This window comes from Pleurodeles waltl, chromosome 9 (genome assembly GCF_031143425.1).
Source record: "Pleurodeles waltl isolate 20211129_DDA chromosome 9, aPleWal1.hap1.20221129, whole genome shotgun sequence".
Taxonomy (NCBI): domain Eukaryota; kingdom Metazoa; phylum Chordata; class Amphibia; order Caudata; family Salamandridae; genus Pleurodeles; species Pleurodeles waltl.
In genome coordinates, this window is record NC_090448.1 from 889,554,362 (window position 1) to 889,568,827 (window position 14,466).

The 14,466-nt window shown below is 40.4% G+C and overlaps 1 protein-coding gene across 1 annotated transcript in view; it reads left to right on the plus strand.

Annotated features, from left to right (window-relative positions):
• Positions 1 to 14,466, plus strand: part of UNC79 (unc-79 homolog, NALCN channel complex subunit) — a 770,017-nt gene that overhangs the window by 506,400 nt on the left and 249,151 nt on the right. The window lies entirely within an intron of this gene.

Consider the following 14,466-nt stretch of genomic DNA (forward strand, 5'->3'; position numbering starts at 1 on the left):
GAAAGCTAACACACTATCAGGACTGAAACATTGGTGCACATCAACACTTAAATAGGTTAGGGCTGAGTCTGTGGCGTTCCAAAGAGAGGATACTCAAGGGTTGTGTAGGGACCACATTGCTACAGACTGGGACACACCGCTTCATGAGTTACAAGAGCTTAAGGAGGATCTCCCTGGCTTAAGGGGAATATATTTTTCCTACTAGTTGTCACTAATCTTTATGCATCTGGCAATTTTATTGTTTCCGCCTCCCGGATCATATACCTGTATATATGATATAACTATAGGGCTTGGTGCTGACACCCAGTGAATGTACAGTTAACCCAAAGGGACAGGAGGGTGCACATCTGGGGGAAAGTCTCCTGAAGGAAAGACAAAAGTATTGCTTTTCTTATTTCAGTAATTCCATCTGGAATTGTAACTGTCTTGACCTGAAAGCTCTGTTTGTTTGTTTGCCAGTTTATGCTTTGTACCTATTACTTCTTTTGAATCCGATATACTGTCATAAATACGCAGTTACCAGTGAGGGATTCTTGCACCTCGCCATGCATTACAGATCAGTTTGATTGTAACTTGCTTCTATGCTGCTACGATGGAAATCAATAATAACTGGTTCAAAAAAAAGTAAGCACGCACACATTAAATTGTGGCATTTGGAAATATTAGGACACAGTTTGGGAGATAACCAATCAACATGTCATCAAAGAAAGATACAATTAAGGTGGTATGTCATAGACTTCAGAAAGTAAAGAGAAGGTGGAAGATAGGTGATTTATGGGAAAGCAAAGCAATACATATTGTCACCTGCAGCATTGTTTAGGAATGATAAGCTTCAAATATGTCACTTTATTCTGAAACTGTTTGAGTATAAATTCATTAGAGATCATATGTACACATCTACTAGTACGGGTGTCTAATGTGGGGCCTGGAGTGATAGCTTAATATGTCATCATAAATATATATCATAAACTCTATAGAGCGTTTGACAGACAAGGACTACTAGCCATTGCCACTGGGTATTGGAGACTAAGGTATCTCATGTGGATCAGTTCAGTGATATGTGAATAATCCCTGTTATCTTGATATCTACATTCTTATGTCTTGACACTGCCAGGTCAGTAGAGGATGAAGACATTGTACCATATTTACGAGAAATGTTACAACACACATTGGACTTTGTAGTGGTAAGATTTACTATTCCCACCTCAGTCTGTGCAACAGTAGGATTGGTTGGACTTCAAAGGGGTTACATTTACTATTCCCACTACGGTGTGTGCAACAGTAAGGGGAAAGTTGGACTTCAGAGGGATAAGATTTAATATTTCACTTCAGTGTGATTATTAAAGAATTAAATAATTATCAATTCAAAAATGTTAATTATGTATTATTAAATAGCTTCCCACACTATACCCCCACAAACATAGCTGCCCACACTTACAATATATCTAAAATAAATGAGTATAGCACAAGTAACATAATTATTATTCAATTACATAATTAATAATAAATTAATAATTGTTGATGAATTTTTACTTGAACTTACTTATGACTTAAATAACTTCTCAACCTATGCCCCTACAAACCTAGCAGCCCACACCTAATATATAACTTTAAATATATAATTATTGCACAATTTGCATAATTAATGTTCAATAAAATAATTAATGATACATTAATATTTGATTGTTAATTATTACTTAATTAACTTCCCACTCTATTCCTCTACAAACCCAGTAGCCCACACCTAATATATAACTAATAAAAATATAATTATTACACAATTTACATAATGAATATTCAATTGCATAGGTAATAATACATTAATAGTTCATTGTTAATTAATTAGCACTTAAATAACTTCCCTCCCTATACCCCTAGAAACCCAGTAGTCCGCAACTAATATATATTTAAAAAAATCTAGATATCAAACAATTTACTTAATTATCAATACATTAATGATAAATTAATAATTAATTTTCCCACACTACACCACTACAAACCCAACAGCCCACACCTAATATATAACGTAATAAATATTATTGCACAATTTACATAATTATTAATGAATTAAATAATTAACAATACATTAATAATTAATTGTTAACAATCATACCTAATTAACTTCCCACCCTGTACCCCTACAAACATATAAAGCAGCTGCAAAACCAGTAATTAGTAATTAAATACAAATTATGAATAACTTAAAATTACAGACTATATTTAAAAATATTATTGCCATATATAGAAACAGTAATAACACATGAATTTAATATATAAATTATACACAAAAAGATAATTAAAAACAATATTTGTTTACAACAAAAATATTGAAAACAATATTAACAACAAAGATATATACATGAAAGCAATATTACTTCTCTAAAATATAAATATTCTGTAGAACAATATTTCAGCATCACAATATTTTTGTGTCACTATATTTTGTCCATTATTTCACCAACTCAATATTTAAAACTTGATATTTTGTCCTAATACTGGTCAAATGTAAGGTCACTGTTTATAGTTAGTTCACCCCACATAGTAGCTCAGTTGGGAGAAATAGCTGGGTAATAGCTCACAATGGTATTGATGGCATCTTCAACACTGCAAGTAAGGTGGGAGTCCCACTCTTTTGGGAGTCTAGTAGCAGTCATTTCCTATTGTGAAATTAAAATCTTTAAGGCATGCTTCTCTTATCTATTTGCTATGCATGAATAGTAAAGTATTTTTAGTGTGGTTGATTTGAAGTGTGGATTGCCAGATTTTTCTAGAGGTAGGCATGGTAGGTCTGAAAAATATATCACTTTTTAAAGGGCTGATACTATTCATTTGTATTTGACCCAGGTTTCAAGGTAAGACACAATATGAGAATTTTGTAGTTCAATGGTGCAGGGCCCAAATGACACATCAGGGAATGTGTTAGCTGAAAATACTTGCAGAAATAGCTTGTGTCTAGAATATATTCAGTACATGCAATCTGAAAAGACTTAAAATTCTCATGTCTGCCAGCTAATCCAAGATCATTATCGTTTTGATGGCCAACATTCATGTAAACTGAAGCATTTCTAATCAATATAAAAGTTTCTGCCTTAGAGATGCTGAAAAGTGAACAAGTGTCTCAACTTTTTGCTATTTATAGATTGATCTCCAGATAGCTATCATTGTGGTAAATACAAGGTGGCTGTTGTTGTTCAGTGAAGATACAATTTCTTGTCAAAATAAACCCATGTTGATTGTCTGATTATTAGTGGATAATTTTATAGAGCAGCAGCTACCCAAACTAGATCTCTTGGTGCCTTTGCATGATACTCTTATTCCATGAACAATCAGGAGAATTAAGTGGAAGACAGTTATGTTGTGAGATGTTTTCTAAATGCCAAGTACAAGGTAGTTAGTTATCTATGAAACATGTTCTTGAGGTCTGTGGGTCTCAGATCAAAAGAGCACAGTGTCAAAGACTGTAGGTTTTGAGAATACATCTTTTCTCTGCTGGTAGACAGTGCAAGCTGTTTCAATATTGTGAAAATAGCTCATATTTCTAGACCCTCAAGAATAGCCTGCTGGGGTGTTCTTTTTGAGCTGAAGTCTGAAAAGCTGTTTTGAAGCAGATCAAACAAAATTGAACTGCAATAATCTGGTCTTGATAACATTGATTTTTGTATTATGGTCTTCCTCACATTTTTCTGAATTAGCTGAGTGGCCTTCCTAAGGACTTTTAAAGCAAAAAGAAGGATGAAAATGTTTTAGAAGCATTTATCCTAAAAAAAAATAGGTTAGTATAGAAAGTGATGCCTAGATTCATTGTGGAAAGTGAGGGAGAAGGTGGAGGACCAAAAGATTGTACACTACCAATTAGAATTCCAGATGGAAGAGTCACCAATAAACAACACTTCAGTCTTGAAAGAGTTTAAAGTCAGATACTTTTTTATGATCTATTTTGCTTTTTTTGATATACCCTATAAAGCTGGACCTTTACCCAGCTTTCCTCAGAACACTGCTAGACTTTTGACAGGATACCAGGCAGACTAAACCTGCTGAACTTGGTGTCTGTGCACTAACTGATAATGGGTTAACCCTGTATTCCTCAGAACCTATCTCTGCTGGCATTCCCTTGCAAGGATGACAACCAAATATACTGCTGGATGTGTGTAACTTAATTTAGTCGCATCCCAGGTTAGATTAACTTCTAGGCACTGGAACTGCTCCCACTCATTGGGAATCAGCTGGGGCTGGCAAAAAGCTAAAGAGAGCTTTCCTATGAAGAATCCCAGCGAACCAGTGGCAACTGAACTGGACTAGATTTTGCACTTCACCTCTGTCTGCCAACCTGAGAGCCTATAAGGCCCTCATTACACATCTGGCTTTCCAAGGACCCCCAGACTCATAGTGGCGATTGGATCGTCGCATTTAAGGCGGTCTGACCACCACATTGTGACCCTGGTGGTCAGACTGCCTGGGGACTGCCATCGCAGCCAGGAACATGGTTCCCGATGGCTGCCCGGGGGCCAGACTCGTGGTCAGCCATGGCGGCGCTGAACTCAGCGACACCATGCTGATCACTACTACTGTTTTTGCCAGCCTTTTCATGAGGGGGACCTTGCCATGGAAAGGCTGGTGGAAACACTGTGCTCGGGGCCACAGGGGTCCCCCTGCCTAGCACCCTTGGAATGCGAACTGTCTACTTTGCAGACAGTGTACATTCCAAAGGTGCTGTTGTGCTATGGTATTGGGAGCCAAGACCAATACCATAGCACTGTTCCCGCTGGTCAGCCCAGCATGAACGTCGTAATACAATGTTCCCACCGGTCAGCCCGGGGGGAATATTGTAATATGACGGGGGGAATGCCAGCGGCATGCCGGCAATGTCCCCCCTGCGGCTTTAGTGGTCCCGCAGAGGGACTACCAAAGTCGTAATGACCCCCTAAGTGCCTTCTCCTAAAGTAATGGGGGCCTTAGAAGTATATTCCGGAGGTTGTTTGGCACTTGGGGAAAGTTTGGAAACATTTGAAGTTGTTTCCTCAAGAGCTCTAGAGACAGAAAAAGTGTCCCACCAGCAGTTCCATGTCTTCAGACTGTACTTCAGCTTTGTCCTTTGCAAAAATCTCTGTGCCTCCAAAAAAGAACTACGTTCCATTCCGAGTTACATTTTTAGAAAAGAACATATTCAGTGAGGAACATGAAATGCTCCAGAGGGCCAGTTGGACCAACCTTGGATCCCGGTCTTTAGTTCCATGGATGTGGCTAAGGTTTCAGCAGTTTCCCATGAGGAGAGGATTTTACTCCTCAAAAAGTCGCAAAGTCTCATTCTGCTTTGAGACGTAGAAGAAATGTCAGCATATTTCTTCAATGACGTAACAAGGGGCCAGATGCAGCAAACTCTAAGTTTGCGACTCGCAAATTGCGAGTCTGAGCCACTTGCAATTTGCTGGTCGCAAACCCAGATGCAAGATGGTGTCCCTGACACCATCTGCGTATCGCAAGGGGGTCGCAAAGATCCACCTCATTAATATTAATGAGGTGGGTCACAATTTGCAACCCCCTTCTGATTCGCAGCACTCACAGGGATGGTGGCTACTGGAGAGAGCAGACCGCCATGTCTGTGACTGCTTTTAAATAAAGCAATTTTTTTTTTTTTTGTATTGCAGCCCTTTTCCCTTAAAGGAAAACGAGTTGCAACACAAACAAAAAATGAAACGTTTGTGTTTCATTTTTTCAGAGCTGCTCTGAAAAAATGTTTTCAGGGCCATTCACAAAGGGGAAGGGGTCCCACAGGGACCCCTTCCCTTTTGCGAATGAGTTAGCACCCATTTAAAATGGGTGCTAACTGCAAATTGCTTTGCGACCGCGTTCGCGGTCACAAAGCAATTCTACATCGCGATGCGAATCGCAAATAGGAAGGGGAACACCCCTTCCTATTTGCGAGTCGCATTCCCATTTTGCGAGTCGGTAACCAGGTTACCAACTCGCAAAATGAGAATGAGCATCGCAATGTGCTTTTTGCATGGCACAAACAGCGAATTTCTCTGTTTGCGCCATGCAAAAAGCATCATACAACTGGCCCAAAGCCCCTTCCTGAGGTGGGACTTTAAACGTTTTCTAACTTTTTTCCTCCCAGACTTTTACCGGGACAAACCGGCTTTGCGTATGCAACCAATGCTCACTCGCAGTTGGTTTGAAATTGCATCTGGTCCTGGTCTACCGCAACCATTGATTTACATTGAGTGTTTTATTTGTCTTGGTGCTTTTTCACTTTAAGTTCTTAAAAAAATTATATCTGAGGTTTCCCTAATTGAATTATTGTCATTTTGGTATTATTTTACTCCTAAACTTTTTCTCTTTATTTTAAAATTAGTTGTTTAGTTTTATTGTGTTTTGGGTGATTTTTTTCTACTGTTTATGTACTTTTTAAGGATGTATGATGGAACAACACATGCGCCCACCAAGCATGCCTGAACAACGCAGCTGGAACAATGATCACGTTGTCTCTATGAATGCCTTTACCACGCATGCCTTTACAAAGATTTTTTGTTGTAAAGGCATGCCTAGTAAAGGCATGTATGGAACAGCATGTGTGGTTTCCGCCTGCCATCCCCACCTGCCCTATAAACACAACTACCCCAACCCCCTCACCCGCACTAAAAATACAACTACCCTAGACCTCCACCGCCCTAAAAATAAAACTACCAGCCCCTAAATGCACCCGACACACCCACCTGCCCTAAAACTGACCATCACCCCAAAAACAATACTTCCCTGCCCCAAAAGCAAAATTAGTCTGACCCCTGCCCTTAAAATAAAACTACCCCGCCCCTAAAAACAAAATTACCCTGACCCCCTACCCCCTAAAAACCCGCCTGACCCACCCTAAATACAAAATTACCCTGACTTCCCACCCCCTCAAACCAAAATTACCCTGACCCCTCACCACGCCCTAAAAACAAAACTACCCGACCTCCCACCCCTGCGTCTTAAAAATAAAAACACCCTGACCCCTAAAAACTACCCTCAACCCTCCCTAGCCCTACTTCCCTGACTGTGTCCTACCCGACCCCCCAACCCCACCCCTAAAAACAAAATTACCCCATCCCCCACCCGCCCCTAAAACCCCGAACCCCCTCCTGCCCTTAATTCAAAATTACCCTGACCCCCATAAAACCTGCCCCGCACCCTAAATACAAAATTACCCCGACCCCCTCACCCTGCCCCTAAAAACAAAAATACCCTAAAAACTACCCCCCCAGCCGCACTTACCTGACCACGTCCTCTCCCCATGATGACACCCTTTTTGTCTGCCTTAACCATGCATGTGCATTGTTCAGCACACGCATGGTTAAGGCAGAGAAAAAGGGTCGTTGTTAACACAAGCGTGATTCCTCTTGCCGTATCAATGCTGTTGTGGTTCCGGCGTCGTTGTTCCTGTCATTTCCCACTTCCTAAATACTTTACACATTGCCTTTAATTTACACCTAACTGCTTTGTGACACGTTACCAAGGATTAAGCACATATTTATTTCATTTAATTTGTATGACAGATTTATTTTATTTAATGTGTATGACATCTGCCAGGCATTAGCCTTATCCTTGGCTAGATTCACTTTCCCATTCTGATTTCTTGATCTCTAACTAACCACATGGCCAAACCTAGAAAAGCACAGAGAACACCATGAATGTCTAAGATTCATACATTTATGGATTTGTGATCTCTTACGTTCTTGTGATCTGTCCATATAGTAATATGATTCTGAGCTTCTTCTATGTAATATCTCCAATGTAAGAGAGATTTCTTTATCGTCAAGAGTTCTTGGTCATGAGTGGTGTAGTTGATTTCTACTGATGTTAAAGCTTGAGAGTAACTTCACCGCTGGTTGAATTTCAGCAGTTTCAGGAAGTTTCTGTGACAGAACCACCCCAATGTGATAGGAGGGGGCATCTGTTTCTACGATGAATGACACATTACTCTCTGGTTGTCTGAGAATAGGTGCATTAGTAAATGCTTTAAGGGTTTCAAGGTGATGTCTTCTTCCTAGCCCTAAAGAAACTGAGCCATCTTTTAGGTGAGCTGTGAAAAAGGATTTACAATGTCGAAAAAATATTTTATAAAATGCCTGTAGAAGTTAAAAACTCACAAAAATGTCTGAACTTCTTTGAGAGTTTGCAGTGTGGACAATCCCATACTTCCTTAACCTTTTCCAAATCTATTTTTATTCCTGTCTGTGAGATAGAGAAACCTAGGAATACAACTTTAGGCACTTCAAACAAACACTTTCAAGTTTTGCAAGGAGTAAATCTTTTTAACCCTTCCTTGATATGCATACAATGTTCTTGTAGTTTTTGTGAAAAACTCCGGCTACCATTGAAATATATACCAATATAAATTTGGTCAAAAGAGCTTAGAAAATATGTTCTACATAATTCTGAAAAGCTGCATGTCAACATTTCAACTCTCTTTAAAGGCATGTAATTCCATTACATCTCCTAGGGTCTTCTTTCATCATGACTGGGTATGTAACAACCTACAGTTGAAAGGGTACTTTTAAAATCTTCAAAAGCCTCAATGTGTCCCTCTGTGGTATTAAAAATTGGATTTAAAAGGGGGTGTTTAAAAATGACATTATCTTTGCTTGTGATCCCCCACAAGGGTGCATAGCCCAAAGGGCATCACCAAATGCTCAAAGTGCCAGTATGTCACGTTGACTGCAGCCTTCTATTATTCTCTTGATCATTTCACTACTAAATCGTTGACTCTTCAAAGATCAATGTTAGAAAAGATCTTGGCTACCTTGATCTGATAGTACGGAGATCAAGTGGTTAGAGGTACGTATTTCTGATTGTGATGGCATTTAGGGCCTGATTTAGATGATGTAGGTAAATCCTTCGGTATGGTGGGGCACTTTAACTCCACCATAACAAGGGTCCTCACCTCCAAATTTATAGATGTCCACCAGCCCAGTGGAACCCACTTAACGGGAACTGCATCATCGTGGTTTCTGTCAATGAATGAAAAGTTTAATAGTACCCTCATATTGAGTATGTTTGTCAAACTTTTAACTTGTTTTTGAATTTGTAAAAAAAAATCTGAAAGTAGTTTTGAAAATGCAAAAACTAATGACCACCACACCATGAGATTTGTCTCCCATGGTGTGAAGTATCATCTGACAGTTTACTCTGCGCCTTATCACCTGACGGTAAGGGGCAGTGAAAACTGGTCATTTGTCCACCTGCTATAAATCAGGTAGGTGATCAAATTGCGAAACCTTTGAAGGCACTTACTCCATCTGGCCACCCTAGGAATATGTCAGAGACGGAGATGGAGTAATCTCCATTGCTGACATACGTAAGATCCACCTGTCTGTAAATCAGATGGCTGCATTTAACATTTGGCAGAGAGGGCACTCTATCACCGTTGCGACAGAACAACATCTCTGCCAATCTCTAAATCAAACCTTAAGTTTTCTGTAGTCTATACACAGTCTGAACTCTCCCCCATGTTTGGGGATGAAGAAAACGTGCTCTCACAGGTGAAATGGAATATTGAGTGAAGCTCTGTGGTAGGTTTTCCAATAAATATTTTTCAAGGATATTATATTTCTAAATTTTGACCGGATATATGTGTCCGTGAGAATTATTTGCTTGTGAGAATAAATCAATAGGGGGACCGTACAAATGATGTGGGGGACATTTGATCCACTCCTTCTTTTACTAAAAACATCTTGAAAATCTTTATGTGCCTCTGGTGTCTCAAGTCGTTCCTTCTGCTTTTGTGCTGTACATCAAATTAAGATAAGTGTACACTCTAATCCTTCTGAGGAAGACTGATCTTATGGCAATCCTGAGAGGAAAGGTTAATGCTATGATTTTGCCAATCAATGAAAGAGTTGTGCTTTTGTAGGCAAGTTGTTTCATGAACAATGTGAAAAGCTGGTATTTCAATGAGGTCCTCTTGAATGGCCTCAAAATGCCCATTAAAGGAAACCATTTCTAGGTAGGCTTTTTTTCAGAACATGCCCAGGAGATGAGTGGTTTTCCTCTAGTCCTTCAGTGCCTTCTGGAATATCTTTTTACTCCTTTTCTATACCATGTCTTTCATTGAATCTCTGATCCATAATGAACCCTGAATCTCTGATCCATAATGAACCCTGAAGCACCACAGTCAATGAGGGCCAAGGTGGAAAGTGGACCTTGGTTGGTCAGAATCTGTACCAAGAGCTGGAAATTTCCTTTGTCAAAATCTTTACTGATGGGGTGGAATGGTTGGAATTGTTGCAGAACACTTGGGAAGGTCTGGAGGGGATGGTTTGAGTTCTATGGTATGACTGTATTTAAGTCCATGGCACTTGTATAGCGTTTTTAGGCTGCATTGCTAGATGTGGCAGACTTGTCTGTGGGTATTTGTTCTGCTTCTGTTGTGCTAAAATTGTCAAATGTTTCTTTTGATGGCAGTGAGGCTGGAGTTTTGGAAGTTATTTTTTATATTGTTGTCTTACCTATTCTTTTGCTTGTTTGTGTGATAGTGTTGGAAAATGGGTTATTGGTAAGGGCAGGTAGGTACCTACACCTAGCAACAAGCCACCAACCTCCACTTAGGTACAGTTAGGTCTCAGTAAATTAATCCCAGCTCAACCCTTGGTAGCTTGGCAACGAGCGTCAAGGCTTAATTTAGGAGACAGTGTGTAAAGCATTCAAATATCACAAAACAGTAATTAAATAAAACACAGGAAACAGTTTAAAAATCCAAAACCAATTTATAAAAATAGTTTATATTTTTATCTTTAAAATGACACAAAAACAAATAAAATCGGATAAAGGGAACCGGAGATATGAATTTTTAAAGAATTATTATTTTTCTAGCGCTTAGAAACAAAAAGCGCCAATCGGGTCATCTGGTTGCACCACGACCGGGGCAAAGTCAAAGTTTCAGGCCGACCGCGATGGAGCCCTGCAAGTCGCGGGAGGCCTCGGTTAAAAAGTTACCTTCTGACTTAGTCTTTATTTTGAAGATTTTCTTCAGCGGGACGAACCTGCCAGTCGAATCCGACCTCCTGGAGCCCTTGTCCGGATACGCAATGCTGGATTCCCCGGTGGAGATTTTTACCTTCGGACGTAGTCGTTTTTTCGAGGTGAAAATCCTTCGACCGGGGTAAACCTGGATCTTGATCCGACGTCCGTGGAGCCCTTCTCGGATACGATGGCTGGGAGGTCCTGGTCAACTTTTTACCTTCGGACTTAGTCTCTTTTTCGGAGATTTTTCTTTACCGGGACGAACCACCAAGTCAGGCCGGGTCGCGGTTGAGGCAAGCCGGCTAGAATTTCTGCGGCGGGTCGGTCCCTCTCTGGAGCTTTTTTTACAAAAATTCTCATATCTTCTCCAAACTTCTGGGGCTTCACCCAGATGTTCTTTTAAGGTTCTTTTGGGGGCCACAGCTCACCCCAAGGGTCCAGAAGTTCTGAGATGGTCCTTGGGGGGTGCGGACTTCAACTACCAGAATGCACCTGGCGCAAACTCCTTTTTGGCCACTGGACAGTGGTCAGCTGGTCACTTTTCAGGAGTTGGTGCAGGGGGACTCTGGATAGCAATTTTTCACCTGTAGCAAACAGGGAGTCCCTCCTTGAACCAGTTGAAGCCAGGCAAAGTCCTTCTTGTGGTGAAGCCCAAGTGTGCAGCTGGTGCAGTCCTTCTGAGTGCAGGTTCCAGGTGCAGGCCAGGGGTCCAGCAGGGCAGTCCTTCTTCTCCTTTAGTTCTTTTCTTCTTGAAATCTGGCGGGGATCTGAGGTGTGGGGGCAGGTCTGCCAGTTTTATCCTTGCTCCTGGGTGAAAAGCAGGGAGGTCCTGGTTCTCCAATCAGGTACAGGGTCGTCCCCCTGTGATGACTACTTCCTGGGAAGTGTGGCAAAAATCCATCCCAAAAGGCAACATTCTCTAAAAATCCAACATGGCTGAATCTGATTTTTGGAGGTTACATCTGGCTGAGCCCACCCACTGGTGTGGCTAAAAATCATAAACACACCCCTCTCCTGCCCTCTCCTAATCTAATCAAGGGGGCACCTAGTTGTCTGGGGTTGCAGGATGTGGGGGTGTTGCTGGTTGCTCCAAATGTCCTTCTCTGCCTTTGAAGACCAGTTTGGCAGCCCTCCCCCTTCCTGCCTCACCATCTGCTGAGGGGAGATTCTCTCCCACAAGCACATTCCTTTGTGTGAAGCCAGGCCACTTCACACCTCATCAAGGCAGCTTGACTAAGCTGCTGCAGGCTGGCCAATCAGAGCACAGCAGCAAAAACAATGCAGGGCTGAAATTGGCAACTTTTTAGGTAAAGTCTAAAACTCTTTACCTGAACAAGTTATATTAAATCCAACAACTGGAAGTTGTGGGATTTATTACAACAATTAATTTGATACCAAATTCTTGGTATGCAACATTTAAGGAGACTTTAAAATTTAAAATAAAGTCTCCCCATTCTAGCCTATGAAGGCCATTTACTTCAATGAGGGAAAAACGAATTTGGCTGTTTTTACCTCACCAGGGTTTATAAATCTATTTTTATAAAGTCCCTGCTTATAGTTACATGGCACCCAGCCCTAAGGGGCACATAGGGCACACCTTAGGGGTGACTTATATGTAAAAATAAGGTAGTTTAAGACTTTGGAAGTACTTTTAATTCCAAAGTCGAATTTGCATATAACTTTAATTTAAAAGCAGCCAGCAAGGCAGGCCTGCCTTTAAAATGACACTGGGCACCTCAGCAGTGCACCTAGGTGTGCACCACCTATGCTGTGGTCCCTAAACCTACATGCCCTACCATATACTAGGGACTTATAGGTAGGTTAACTTAGCCAATTATAATTAGCCTAATTTGCATATCCATTTTACACAGAGCACAGGCCCTGGGACTGGTTAGCAGTACCCAGGGCACCATCAGAGTCAGGAAAACACCAGCATAAAGTGGAAAATGGGGGCAAAAAGTAAGGGGGCCTCTGCAATCAGCCCTGTTTTCTCACAGATAGTGTCTATAGCTTTGTAAATGGTAATGATATGAGCACGAAGGCGAGCCACAGCTGTTTTCATGGTGTCTTCTGCAGTAAGTATCTTTAAGATTTTTAGGAAGATTTTCCTGTAATCTTGTGTCAAAGTCTGCAGATGATGGGTTGTTTTTTGTTGCTCTAGGAAATCTTTCTGAAGGATAGGTCAAAGGTAATAAGAAAATTATAGAATAAAATGATCAGAGGTATCTTTATTTTGGTGGTATACAGGTTGCAAATGAGGATAAAATCAAACGTGCAATCTTTGGTGTATGTATGACTGTTAATATGGAAGACATTGCGCTGGCTTGCCGAGGTGTCTGTAGTATTGAAGCAAAGAAGTATTTGGGGTTTTAGCCAAAGGATTGTATTTTATCAAGTCAAGTGATTGGATCTTGGGCAAAGGTCGGGGGGCTCTCGACTGCCTTAGAACCATGGTATTGCTTCTACCAAAATATGACAGAGTACATCTAACTTATATTTAATGGTGCCTTGTTCATAGAAGAAATTGAGGCTTTTGGGCTGGAATTTGTGAGGCTCAGAGACATCGGGAATGATGATGACAATCGCCTCTGTCGTACAGTTGCTAAAGACCAACTAAACAGTAATGAGGAGGTAGATCTTCTAAAATACCAAAGTTTCTGGGAGCCAGCCAAATTTAAGTGAGCCTGATAATTTTTAGATTGTGAACGTTATGGACGTTGTTTACAGCTGTGACTTTGTTGGTAACTTTTCTAACATGGATGATGATAAAGAAGGGCCTGAGCCTGGCAGTGCGGGTCTTAGGTTGATGGTATGGAAGAGACCTTATAGTGTAAATTATTCATTTCTCTGTTGATTTTGTTGCTTTTAAGGAAGCAAACAAAAGACTTCAATTACTTTAATTGGAGATAGTTTTACACTGTAATCTTCATGTCCAGGTATCTCACTACATACTATTTGAAAAGAACTAAAGTGTCAGCAATCAATGTGCGAGAAGCCCCTTAAGCATTCATTGTTACAACCTCTAAGTGCAGCTTCAAATCTGAGATTATGTTATACGAATTATGCTTGTGATGGCAGTATCCAATTTATTATTAACTACATATGTTTGATTCAAGATTGTTGCTCATTCAGCTATGTCAAGACCCGGTGAAGGAAGTGCGAGTCCCACCAGTAATGAGCGATTTATATCCAACCTGCTTTATAAAATGTGAAAATATTAATTACTCCATAATTTCACCATTTTACGATCAAAGGACAATTACTAGAATGTTGATGAAATTTGCAGGAATCGAGGCCTTTTTGAATCTGTATTACTGCCCATAGGTATTTAAGTGAAGCTCTATTTAAATAACACCATATGTAAAATAATTTGAATGTATTTTTGTATTATTTGCGCAGCACTTGTTTATAGCGTGCCATTTTCCACATTCTCTAGGATCCGGTTGAGTTGTATATATTGTGTTCTTT